The sequence below is a fragment of the Vigna unguiculata genome, chromosome 1 (genome assembly GCF_037176805.1).
Source record: "Vigna unguiculata cultivar grain cowpea cultivar isolate G323 ecotype 2 chromosome 1, ASM3717680v1, whole genome shotgun sequence".
Taxonomy (NCBI): domain Eukaryota; kingdom Viridiplantae; phylum Streptophyta; class Magnoliopsida; order Fabales; family Fabaceae; genus Vigna; species Vigna unguiculata.
This window is the reverse complement of record NC_140792.1, coordinates 6322535-6331327: the sequence shown is the minus strand read 5'-3', so window position 1 is coordinate 6331327 and position 8793 is coordinate 6322535.

Genomic DNA, 8793 nt, shown 5'->3' with positions numbered 1-8793 from the left:
CTTTTTGTTTACTGGAAAATGATATTTGGATGCCTAATGCTATTTTTAGACAGCTAGTGTGCGAAGGATATAAGAGAGAAAAATATCATAATATGACACGGAAAAAGAAAGATAGAGAGAAATAATGAGGCTTGAGTATTTGAAAATAGAAATGAATGTTAACCAGGTTAAATATATTTAAGTTTTTTTTATATGATTTTATGAATACAAGTTAGTATGTATCGGTTAATGTATATTGATATTCTCGAATTAATATATATTTTGACTGTTGAAACTAAGTACTTATTACTCATCTACGTAATATATTTCCTATTCTTTTGAATATCCTTACCGACTTATTTCTTTCTTTACATTAAGCACAACCTAACATATATTTTTAGACCTGATATACTTATTTCTTTCTTTACATTATGCACAACCTAACATATAATTTTTAGACCTGATATACCGGCAGTCATGAACACAAAAGAAACTACTAAATATAATTTTCATTAATACCAGTCTTAAACTCGTGTCTAGACACAGGTTAATAGGTACGAAAATACGAGATAGGTAAGGTCGCCCTACAGTAAAAAGAAATAATAAAAATTTTATAACTAAGAATAAAATCAACATAAAAATGATTTATATGTTTGTTTAGAAAGTCAATATCTGTATAAAAATATAAATAGGTTCTGCAAAAATGCAAAGGATAAAACATGTGTACAAATAGAATAGACTCTTTAAAAATATAAAGGATATGCAAAAATATGTAAAGTAGACCTACTAAAATACAACTCAGTGTATGAAAAATTGATTTAATGTATATTGTTAGACTTGTCTAATCAATTCATTGACAAACTCATCTAATATATGTTGTTAGATCTGGTCTAATTAGTATATGGACACACATCTAATATGTATTTTAGACTCGTCTAATTAATATAACGACAAACCCATCTAATGTATATTGCAAGACTCTACTAATCAACAAATGGATAAAGTCATTTAATGTATATTAATAGACTCATCTAACATATGTATGAACAGACTCATCTAACGTATATTGCTAAACTCGACTAATTAGTGTATGGACAAATTCCTCTAATGTTTGTTACAAGACTCATTTGATCAGTGTGTGGGCATACTCATCTAATATGTATTCTTAGACTTATTTAATTAATGTATGGAATGTGTTATGGTTCCCTCCAACTATATCAACACTGAAAAATAATTTCATAGATAACCTAGAATATGATGTAAGAACCTCATCCTTGTATTATTTCAAAACTTAAATAGAAACAATAGCATAGAAAAAAAGAGAATAATAAGACGAACCAGAAATAAAGGTCCACAAAACCTAGAGAAGAAAATAACCACCATTGATACAATCCTTCATTCCCTCATAAATACCCCTTTCAATCCCTCTTTCATCCATGTATATTCACCAACAATTTACTACGCCTAACAAACTTTTGTGCCACTTGTCCCTCTTCATTGTGGACTTCCAGTTGTCCTTGGTTCCACTACTAGCCTCTCTTATGGATATTACATTACCTTCCCCATCAAGAGATATCTTGTCTACAAGGTCATCAAAGTGTTGCAAGGGTAAAGGAATGATTGGAAATGACAGATCACCATGACATGGTTTGAGAATCGAAACATGAAAGACCAGATGAATTTTGGCTTGCGGTGGTAGTTCTAACATATAAGTCATAGAACCTATTCTGGATAAAACCTTGAAAGGCCCAAAATAATGCATGCCTAACTTATGATTGCATTATAAACGAATTGAATGTTGGCGATAAGGTTGAAGTTTCACAAAAACATAATCACTCACTAAAAATTGCAAATCAGTACGATGTTTATCGGCATATAGTTTCGTGTGAGTTTGTGCCTTGTGGAGATTTGCTTTGAGAGTGGTCAGAAGTTGATCATGTTGTTGCAATTGTTGTTGAAGGTCCCAAGGTATGTCATCACTGATAGATCCTAGAATAATGGAAGGAGGATCCCTACCATACAACACCTTAAAAAGTGTCATACCCATGGAAGTGTGAAAATAATAATTATACCAAAATTCTACCCAAGACAAGAAATGAACCCGCTAATGAGGTTTATCAAAGCTGAAATAGCACAGATACATCTAAAGGCATTTGTTAACTGCATCCGATTTGTCATCTGTTTAAGGATGGTATGTCGAGCTCATTTTCAATGAAGTCCCATGAAGCTTAAAGAGGTGCTGCAAAAAGGAACTAATGAACACCTTATCCCGATAAAAAACAATGGAACGTGGAAATCCATTCAACTTAACCACATTAGCTACAAACACTTCAGCAACTTTCATAGCAATAAATGAAACTTGTAGAGGGGCAAAATGAGCATACTTGGAGAGACGGTCAACAACCACAAAGATTGTAGAATAACCGCGAGATGAGGGTATCAATTCTAAATGAGTGAAATTCTTGGAGTATCAATTGTAAGAGATAAGAGAAAGAGAATAACACCACAAATTATATTGCTTCACCCTCACAAGATACCTATATCTACTTGCTTAATTATCCTAATTAAGTTAATCCACTAATTTAAAGATTTTACATGCACCTTAAAAAAAAAACAAGAAATACAACACAATACAAGATCTAATCTTGTGGAACCCTTCCACAATTAAACCTTGATAACACTAATCAAGAAATCACTTACAAATAAAAAATAATAAAATTGGAACAAAATCAATTGGACAATGAAAAATAAAAGAAACTCCCTCTAGAAGCAATATTAGGTGACTCACATGAATGTGATGAAACACTTGAAACTCAAACATTTTGAAAGATTCTTTACAAATGGAAGGTCAAAGAAAATTTTTTGAAACGATTTTTAATTTGTAGTATAAAAAGTAATTTCTAGTTTTCTTTTTAAAAATAAGATATAGAAAATAGTTTTGATGAAGTCATAAAAACAATAAGTTCAAAATCTATTTTAATATATTAAAACAAATGAAATTGAGTTGATGAAGACAATTCAATCGACTTATGCATAACTCAATCTACTAAAATCACTTAAAATGAATTCTTTATTGATTCTAATAAATTGATTCACATTTCAATCACTTGAAACAATGTGAATTTGTTTAGGAGAAAAAGTTTTGGCCTTTTTTAACTAATTAAAATAATGTTTTAATCAATTTAAATGTTTTCCAACAAGGCACTACAAAAATAAATAATTATAATAGAGGTTTACTAACTGGGGTTAGAAAACCTCTAGTAAAAAAAAGACATAAGAGAGGTTTTAGAAACCCTCAGGAACTATCAGGGGTCAAACCCCAGTAAATATATTTTCACCTTATTCTTTTATTATTTTTCTTCGTAAATTTAAAAAATTTTAATTTGGCTATAGAGTTCTTCTTTTTTCTTTCTTGGTGTGTCTCCTTAGTAAAAAGAAAAGCAAGGTCATGCCTCTTTTGCTTTTGCTCAGGGAAACTGCGTACCTCCCATTCATCTCCATGCTTTCGATATCATTTTCGTTTCTCATTTCATCTCTCTAATTTTGTCTCTCTGCATTTGCTCTTTCGATTTCAATCCAGGTAAACTGTGTTCGCTCAAGGTAAACGTTGATGTTGCTTGTGCCCTAGGAGGAAGACGTTTGCTCATTTGATTTCATCGTTCTTCATGAAATCAGGTAATAAACATTGTTGTCCTGCCTTCAATTTCGTCATAGCTATTTCAATTTCATCCCCATTCTTTCATTTTAGTCTCAGTTCAATTTTGTCTCTCTAATTTTCAGTGTGCCTCTCACTGTTTGTCCTGCATGTTTGAAGCTCAAGGTAATAGTTCCCCTGTTCTCATCATTTTTATTTAAATGTAATATTCTAATACAAGTCCATATAAAGACGTGTGTTTGATTGAGAAATGGTGCTACAGTAATGGTTATTCACTTGTTTTTCTCCTTCTCCCTTCCCTTGTTATGTGCCTAATTGAGAAAAAGTCAAATGCATTCGTTCAGCTGTTTTGTAAATGAAATTGATCTTGATGTATGCTCCAATTTTTCTTAACTTGATGTATCAGTATTACTGTGTTTGGTTTAGTTTCTCATGAAGAAAATAGTTGTTTCTCTAATACTTTTACTTGTTAAGTATGTTTAAATAACTTTGTAGGGATAAAAAAAACAAGCTTGTAGGTTTGTTTGCTTTCTACGTCATCACAAGAAATCCTCACATACACTCCTTGTCAATTTAGTTAGAATGTACTAACAACACAAGTTCTTTAAATTGTTATGTAAATACATAATGTGTAATGCTTTACTTTGAAACTAACATTTATGGTATAACAATGTGGGTTATTCTTAAATCAGTATGATTTAAGCTTGAGTTGTGCTTGGTGTGAATTTTGATAATTTTCATGACAATTGATGAACTTTTTTAGATCTACAAGATCAATGTCTACACCTATGTTTACTTAAATAGCATATAAAATGAGTTTTGGTATAAAATGAGTTCATATAATTAAAAATCGGTGCTTGTGGAGTTTGCTTCGTGATTTTTATATAAGATCTGTCTTAATTATATATTTATAAATAAGCAATGTGCTATAGTGAGAGAAGTATCCATATTAATTAACTTTGGTTATCATCATAAATTAAGATGTTCTAAGAAGTCAACTTATAATTGAGCTAAATACTCAATTGTCATAAGAAATTAAAATTTACATGAATACTATTTGTAAGGCCCACTTACTTTCTGCCCTAAAAGTTTAAGGGTCTAGCCTCATCTGTTGGGCAACCCATAGGGTGCCCCAAGGACTCCCTTTCAATCTCTTCGTTTTCCATTCTGCCACTTTGCAAAAACAGTCCCTTTGCTCACTTCCTTTTTCCCTCAACAGAGCTCTGCTAGGGTTTGGATCTCATTCGTCTTCAAGCTAGCTCAAACCCATTTCTACTCCATGTAAGTTGGTCTTCAACCCATATCCTCTTCTCTCTAGTCTTATTTTAGTGGTTCCAACAGAGGTTCATCTTGATAACCTCGTTTTCTATTTGCGCCAGTGTTTTCCAGCTCACGAATCTGTTCCCGGAGCTATAGTGCTCAGCTGTTTAGGGGTCTATGTCTTTTCGCTAGCATCTGTCCAAGTAAGGGAAGCTAGGGTTCTACTGTTTTCAAGTTATTATGCTTGTCTGGTTTGTTTTACAATTTGGTGATTAATGTATGTTTTTTATTGTGTGATAACATGTTGTTTGCACTATTGTGATGGTTTGAATCTGGTTTTGCACGAGTGAGAGTAGTGAGTTCTGTTGAACTCGCCCAGGCGAGCGGGTTGGTCGCTCAAAATGAAAGCTCTCGCCTATGCAAGGAGCTCTCGCCTAAGCGAGGAGCTCTCGCCTGAGCGAGAACAACAGTAGCTCACCCCCCTTCTCTATTTCGAGGACTTGACTAAGCGAAGGTCACTCGCCTAAGCGAGAGTAGTCTCACCTAAGTGAGTTGGGCTAGCTTGAGCGAGACCTCGACGTGCCCACTGTTTGCAATTTTGCCCAGGTGAGATCTGGTAGCTTGAGCGGGGGGTTCCTCTTGCCTGAGCGAGAGCTCCTTAGCCTAAGCGAGATTGACAATCGTGATATGATAAGTGTGTGTTTATAATGGCTCTGCGAGAGCAGTAGAGGCCACTACAAGTGCAAGCATCCAGTGAATCCGACTGATTATATGTATCTGGATAATTAAGTCTTAAAGTCTTGCTGGTTTGCTATCACATGCTTGGTTGATTCATGTATTCTTGACTTTTAAATTGCATGCTAAATTGTATGATAAAACCTTTTTACTTTAGCTTACCCTTTCTGTTTGTTTGTGTTTGCCTTGTGTGTGGTTTTCTCCTTTTACGATGATCATCAATTTATTGATGTGAGCAGATGTGAGAACCCCTCGTGGTCATGAAGGTGATGGAAACTCCGTTGCGTAGCTTATCTTGGGTTGGATCCCCTTACTTCGAGTTTTCTTTTAAGGCACTGTGACCTATGTACTATCTTGGTCCATTAGCATGTATTTTGGATATCGTTAAACTTTTATTTCGTTTGTTAATGGCATCATGGTGTGCCTTAGTTTTTCTCTCCAAGTATTTTGGACAACTGTAAGGAGTGACATTTCTACTCCATGACAATGCCCTTTAGATTATTCTATGTGATGTATCATTTAATTAAGTTTATTTATTAAATGGGACGTTACACTATTGAGCTTAGAAAATATAGAACCACCTTGCATGTTGTGACAATAAACGATGCCACAACTCTAGTCTTTCTCTTAAGCACCCAAAATGTTACTAACTCCGGGTGCTTATCAAGTTCAAGATGATTTTGCATTATTAATAAGAACATAACTATCACTAAAAAAATCAATGATCATAGAGTATGTAGTATATTATAATTAATGTGCTTGTAATACAAAAAATTTAAAACAAATTAGTTGACTTCAAAATTTCAATCATAATCTAATAATTACTATTATTATAATTATTATTAATAATAAAAGGGGAAAGAAATTCTAAAGATATTAATCATTAAAATATAATGACAGCATATTTTATTATTTATTTATTATCATTATTTCATAAATTTTATTATTTAAATACTTAAATATTTATTATTACACTTTTCTAATATATGAAATATGTGTTGGTGTTTAGTGATTTTATAATAGCACAACGTTATGTTTCGCAACACACTAATATTATTTTCAATAATCAACCATGACATTTAAATAATTTATTCCCAAAGTTATTAAGAAAATTTATATTTCTTAAAAAATGTTTTAACTGGTCAATCCTATTGTCCTTTGTTATGTATTTTATTCTTGTCTTGAAATGATGTATCAATTAATTGACTTGAACAGACCCAATTCTCAATAGGCAAATCTTGGATAGAGATGCCTAGAAATACACCTCAATATATAGAAGGATTGAACACATTTTTGGACTTTTCATTTGCTAATAGCAGTGTGAGGGGGGAGATAGAATGTCTGTCCAAAATGCAACTTTAACAAGTGACAATGTCATGAAATAGTGTATGAACACTTGATTCTCAAACCTTTTCCAAAAGGATATACAATGTGGCTTCTACATGGGGAGAGAAGAGGAGCAAATGTGCTAGATGAAATACATGTAATGCTGCAAGAAAACGATGAAGTAATTCTTGCTAATAATCCAATGTGTGACATGATTAATGGTGCATTTGGGTATCATCAATACAATGATGGCATGGTGGATGATAAGAAAACGAGTGCAGAGTCAAGCCATAATATGAATGAGAATCTAGGAGTTTTTTTCAGTTGATGCAAGAAGGTCAAGAGAGTTTATATAGAGGGTGTGATAAATATTCTAAACTTTCTTTCTTGATCAAGTTGTATCACATCAAATGTATGTGCAAAATAACTAAAAAGGGAATGTCCATGATACTAGAGTTGTTAGTCGATGCTTTTGAACATGCTAAAATACCACGCTCATTCTATGAGGCGAAGAAAATCATTAACAAGCTTGGTCTTCATTACACAAAAATTGATGCTTATCCAAATGATTGCATGTTATACTTAGGAGAATATGCAAATAGGGAATTTTGTAAGAAATGTAAAACATCTAGATGGAAGGCAAAAAAGAAAGGTACAAGTGACAGTGGTACAAGTATTAAAAGAAAAAAGATTCATGCAAGGTTTTAAGGTATTTTCCTCTGAAGCCACGCTTACAAAGGATGTTTATGTCTTCTAAAATAGTTGAGCATATGCGATGGCATGCATCAAAAAGTACAAATGAAGGCATCTTAAGGCATCCAAGTGATTCTAAGGCATGGAAGACATTTAACCTTAAACATCCTCAATTTGCCTTAGACCCTCGAAATGTGAGACTTGGTTTGGCTACTAATGGGTTTAATCCATATGGCAATCTAAGCACTAGTCATAGTATTTGGCCAGTTGTACTCATATCGTACAACCTTCCTCCTTAGATGTGTATGAAGCAAAGTTCCTTTATTCTCTCTATGATCATTCTAGGAAAACGAGCTCTAGGAAATGATATTGATGTATATTTACAACTACTAATAAAAGAGTTGAAAGAGTTATGGAGCACGGGCATAAAAACTTTTGACTCATATGGAAATGAAGTGTTTGATATGCATGTAGCTGTATTGTGGACTATTAGTGATTTTCTTGGTCTTGGAACCCTATCTGGATGGAACACACATATTGGGTTGACATGTCCTATATGTAATTTTGACACAAATCCTAAGAAGCTTCTTAAAGGTGGTAAATTTTGTTTCATGAGTCATTGTCGTTGGTTAGATGGAAGGTACAGATTTAGATTGGCTCGCATGAGATTTGATGGAACTATAGAAAATATAAATCCACTTGTGGTAGTGTCAGGATTAGGGATGTCAACGGAGCGGGTAGGGTACGGGTAGTAGCTCCTTCGTACCCTACCCGCTGGATAAATATTTGCCCCGTACCTGTACCCATATCCGTTAGGTATCCATTATGTGGGTACCCGTCTATTTTTTTCATATTTGCGGGTATCCACGGGTACCCACGGGTATTTACAAAATTAATTAAAAATAAAAAATTTAATCATAAATTCAAATAAAATAAAATAAAATACATTACTGTCATAAATTTTAAATAAAGTTCAAACAAACTCAAGTCTATACAAGTCCAAATAATTATAAAAATAAATATAAAATGACGTTCAACACAATGAAAATTCTTTAATTAGTGTTTTGATCAACAAATAAAAAACCTCAACTGCTACGTGCCAAGTATTCTTATTTTGATTCCATCATTTGACAACAAGCATACCA